The 5,556-nt window shown below is 32.0% G+C and overlaps 1 long non-coding RNA gene across 1 annotated transcript; it reads right to left on the minus strand.

Moving 5' to 3' along the window:
* Positions 1 to 487: 487 nt before the first annotated feature.
* LOC113776372 lies at positions 488 to 5,348 on the minus strand. The gene is made up of 4 exons (XR_003468999.1): positions 5,210 to 5,348; positions 1,101 to 1,313; positions 910 to 1,001; positions 488 to 774 (listed from the first exon to the last, which is right to left on the minus strand). It is a non-coding gene; the product is annotated as an uncharacterized LOC113776372 (long non-coding RNA).
* Positions 5,349 to 5,556: the final 208 nt, after the last annotated feature.

Consider the following 5,556-nt stretch of genomic DNA (forward strand, 5'->3'; position numbering starts at 1 on the left):
ATGCTGTCTACCGTGCTTAGTAAACTTGGCTGGTAAAGTATGGGAAGACCAACGTATCAGAGCAACAATCCATGGACCTTCTTTTTCAGCTATAATATAAGGAATTAGCCTATAAACCCTATCTCATGCGCACAAGAGGTGTCTCATTCTTAATCTTAAAAATAAATGGGAGAATCCTTCCCATAAGATTGTCTAACTTAAGTATTGGAGAATTGACATGTTGATCAATGTCGAAAATTTTATGTCAAAACAATTATTTGAAAATTACTTAGCAAGTATATTAGTTGTTCCAAAATCAATAGAAAAATTCCACGTTATCCACTTGATTCTATTTAACATGTCAAGTGAACCTCATTTAACATGTGACTTAGTAATTGGAGTCTTTATGTATCGATGTAAAATTTTTTCATTGAATTTGGACCAACTATTAGGCATACTAAATAGGTATTTCAATTGATTGGTCTGATATAAAATTTCTCATACCAAATTGGACTGTATTTATTACAAGTTGCTGAGTTGTCAGTCCACCTCATCACCAACCCGCAATTGATTTTACAAGTGTAATCTTTTGTAGATTTGGTAAACTAGGCAACTGTGTCAAATAAAGAAATTCATTAATCGAAAACGTACTCTTGTTGCATTGGCAATTGCTTTGGTACATAAGCTTGAATTTCTTCAAGGGTTTTGTTCTGGCTTAACCCGAAGTCGATGTCATTATAGCCAATATCGCCAAGCATAATAAGAGCAGTCTTAAGCTGGAAGCTGCAACCGTTCCTGGCAGTTCACGGTCAAGATTTGGTCAAAAAAATTGTACAGTCCAGATTTCATCTTGTATCTCGATTTTAATAACATGTATGGAATCCACAAAATTTTGTTCTAAAGTTACACGTTGTTGAAAGTAAATTATACCATCTGCAAAAAAAGTTACGCCGTGTGCAAAATGCACATAACTGTCAGCAACTGTTCCTGTCCCTGGTCTGTCTTAAGCCTATTTGAACATTCTGAAAAAAGCCATGATAAGTAAAATCCTCCAAATAATAGAATAGAATTTAGAGGATTGGATATTCTTACAACGATGAGCATATTAATCATTTAGTTACCAGATGGAGTTGAACAGAGGGAATGAAGGTGGCGGCGAAGCCAATCAAGCTGACCGCTGAGGGGAGTAAATATTGCTGGTACAACAACGCCTCTTGCTGCAAGGAAAGACGTGTTAAGGGCCGTTGCGCCAGCGACTGCAAAATTGACACCGTTGTTGAAGGAAGCATTGCTATTCAGATAAGGATTAAGTAATGGAAGGCCAAGTTCCATAGCTGCCAATCATCATAGGCAAGTGTTATAATCATGCAAAATCAGTTGCCGAATTGGCTTCTCCTAATTAATTAATCCTTTCATTGGCTGAATTTGTAGGTTTCATACTGCAAAGAACAATTAGAAAAGAAAATTACAGGTTTAAAAGGTACGAATTCCTCGTCCTTTTGGATTTGAACATGGGATAATTTGAGAAACCTACCCTGAGGTTTCTAATAGTGCCACTTGCCTCCCCTCCACTTTTGAAAATCTTTATTTAGTTTTTTTTTGGTACCATAATTGCCCTTTTTATATGTTGCAACAGTTTGTCTTAGATTGCATTTGGAATGAGGGATTTGACAAAATTTTGAAATCCTCTCAAATTGTTCACTACATTTGTATTGAGGGATTTGATGAAAGATTTGAATTTTTTGAAATCCCTCTAGTTGTTTAAACTACTTTGGAGGTATTTAAATTTGTAAATTACTAATTATACTAGTATTTAAAACGTATTTTGATAATTGGTGAATTACAAATCCAAATATTTATTAAGTAATTTAAATTACTAGAGTAATTTGGTTGGATTTCAAATCCTTCATTAAATTCCTCAATCCAAACTAATTTAGATTATTTGGGAGGTAATTGGTTCTCTAATACACAATTGTTTTAGTGCTTAAATGTATTTAAATAATTGGTGAATTATACAGCCAAATACCTCTTAAGTAATTTAAACAACTTAGATGAATTTCAAAGGATTTCAAACCCTTCATCAAATCCCTCAATCCAAGAGAATAATTAAGAAATTTTTAAGTGAATTAAAAGTTGGAGACCAAAAGCAAAAGTCTAGATATGGCACCCCATATTTTTTTTTTACTTTTATCTAGGTATATAAAATTGAGATTTTTTTTCAAATACTAATTTCATTTTAGGAAAAAAATGATGTTATTGGTACATTTTCTTTCAATAGCGTAAGTACCTTAACTAGAGTGTATTATTAAAGAGTTTTTCTTCTAAAAATATAAAAACTAAAATCACATGATCATTTGCTAAGTAATGAAAAGACTGAATTTAGGAATTGATTAATGAATTATATATTTAGTCTAGGAATTAATTAGGTAGAATTAATTCTAAAGTTTAAAAGTGGACAAGGAACTAATCATTGGAATTAGGATAAGTACGACTTGTTTATTAGAATTGGTCATTCTTTGTAACTAATAATGAATTGAAGTTAAAACGTTAAGAAGGTGTTAAACTAGAGATAAGTATGAGTGATTTCTAGAAGATTTAATTATTGAATTTATGTCAAATTTATCTACAAAGTCAAGAATAATACATGGGTAAATTTGGAGAGCTTTTTGTGGCCTATGTGCTAATTTACAAGTTTCTTATTAAAAAATTAGAAATTGGTGAGAGAGAGGGAGAATATTTTTTTCCCCTTGTGGAAAGTTGTAGCCAAATCAAGGGTGAGAATTATTTTTTAGAACATTCTATGGGCCCTTTTAGGTATCATTTCCTAAAATTATACTCCCTCCATCCCACTTTGATAGTCCTGTTTTCTTTTTTCATCTGTCCTAAATTGTAGTCCACTTTCTAATTGAAGAATGTAGTTGTATTTTAACTTTTCTAAAATACCCTTATTCAATGTAAGTTGTTGTTACTATAAACCTACCCCATTTAATGAGAGTTGATTCTTTTTTTACTATCAATTCAAGTTCTCATAAAGTTGTATTCTAATTAATGTGAGGGTATTTTAGGAAAATAGTTACCTAAATTGATTGTTCCAACAAAGTTAACTACTTTTTCTTAAACTGTGTGAAAAAAAAAATCAAGACTATTAAAGTGGGACGGAGGGAGTATCTCTCTTACTAAAGATAATAATTTAAATTTTAAATATTTACAAAAGTTTGTGAAAATAAAACTTGACTTGATTATTTGAAAATTATCTTTGAAGATGAGAACTTGTTTAGTTGATATCACCAAAGATTAAGAGGATATAATAGTTATTTTGCTGCACTTCATGTCATTTATGAATCCCAATTCTCTATCACAAGACTTATGTGAGATTTTCAAAAAATGAGGAGAGACAAGTGAAACTGTGCATAAGATGGAGGTTTCTGAAATTATCCCTTTGAACGCTTGAAAACAGTAGGTTGGCATTGTCCACAAGTAATGCTTATCCATATCGGCTTGGACCCGGCTCGAATCATCACTCTTTTCACCCGTTGCGTATCATCTTTCACTCGTTAGTAATTGATATTTCATTGCAAAATGATTGAATTTAGAACAAATCAAAGGCAGTTATACTGTCAAATCAGCATTTTGTTTTGTTTTTTTTTTTGGGCCACACTAGAATTTAGTTGAAGGTGGCAGCCAAACATTAATATTATTGTTGGCCTGCACGAGAAACTTTTTTTTTTTTTTGTCAACACTATGGGTATCCGAGCTCTGTTTTTAAACAATCCTCGAACCGAGAACTGGCCAGTTGACCGGTCCGAGTTAATCCTAAAAACCGGAAAATCAAAAACTCGGTCAAACTAGGTCAAAACCCGGGTTTGACCGGGTTTTGATCTGGTTTGACCGGAAAAATGAACCCCGTCTTTTTTTTTTTTTTTGAAAGGTCAGAATATTTTTAATATGATGTTTTGATCCTTAAGTTGTTAAAAATTATTAACATACCTCAAATATTTCATACTTTATAAATGTTGTCTTAAAGTTTGATGTTATTTAAATCCATAATTTTAATTCTAAACTTGTTAATGCTTATTAAATAATATAAATTGCTACTTGATTGCTCTAATTTATTTGTATTTTCTTATTAAATATATTTGAAACATCAAATATATATGAATATACCTTTATTAATATTAACATGTTATTAAGTATTTTACATATAATATTTTAATTTTTAAATAAATTTTATTTATGACGTCATCCGGTTCAACCCCTATCGAACCTGGTTGAACCCATTGACCCCTGACCCCTGAGCTCGACCGAGTCGATATCCGGTCCGGTTCTGAAAACATAGTATCCGGGACCACTCGACTAATTCCACAGCACTCAGGCAGAGCGGGCCCGACCTACACGAGAAACTTGAATGTATATATTTATGAATATCATCAGCAGAGTACCAAAATTAGGTAGATCCTTTATAGTTAAATTACATATAACTCCCTATATATTTACAAATTGTCATATAACTCTTTTAACATTTTGTAATATTCACATAACCCCCCGTAGTTTCATGTAAAGTAAAAATTTTGACTAAAAATGACCTTCGTAGCATCGTTAGTTTGAAACATTAGTATTGCCCTTATTTAAGTATCAAATTAAAAAACAGCTTGAGTATGTTGTATGGAAACCATAGGAGAATTATGTAGATAAATACAAAAAGTAGAAAGGAGTAAAATGGATATTTGTACAAAATATATATAGAGGATATTAAGTGAATATTATAATTCTATCACGCGCATTTTTTGAGTGTGTTTAGTTTAATTGCTGTAATTATTGGAACTTTCTACCATTTTTCACTTTATATAAAATTACATAGAGGATTATATGAATATTTTAAAACCTTAGAGCGGTCAAGCGATAATATGAAAAATCACATAGGATTATGTGTAATTCACCCTTATTTCATCCAAGCTACTTGTTTTTGATATCTTCTACTACATATTTCATGAGTCTCATAAGTTTCAATTCAAACAAACTTGTCCCAAAATGTTTATGAGTTGGAATAGGGAGTAAATAGGTTGCAATATAAAGTGAAAATGACCATTTTATCATGGAAATGAGTGAAATAGAACTTGTGAGGCCCCGGATCTACTACATCTTTTACACCTTGAAACAAAAGTTGCTGAATTTCTACCAGAAAAGGAAGAAAGAAAAGTTAAAGGACGTAGCAAGGTTGAAAAAAAATTACCAATATAGTCTATAATTAGGCGACCATCTGACCAGCGACCGGTGGGCCTGCCCGGAAAAGTTTCACCATAAGGCGGATGAGCAGCTGCAAGTGTTGGACCTACTCTTGGTACTCGGATCAAATTGCCGGTATCTGATGTAGAATCTGTTAATGTAGTTTGCAAAATAGGAAAGGTTTGCACCTTTTGAAGCACCTTTTCACAGTGAAACTTCATGTTCCTTTGAAAGGTTACATGTGAACAATTTCTAACAATTTTCTGAATATTATGGGTGTATAAATTAATGTGTTGAACACTAGAAAACTAACTTAAGCATTTTTATTCTTGACTAGACAAATCCAAGAACTTG

This window comes from Coffea eugenioides, chromosome 6 (genome assembly GCF_003713205.1).
Source record: "Coffea eugenioides isolate CCC68of chromosome 6, Ceug_1.0, whole genome shotgun sequence".
NCBI lineage: Eukaryota > Viridiplantae > Streptophyta > Magnoliopsida > Gentianales > Rubiaceae > Coffea > Coffea eugenioides.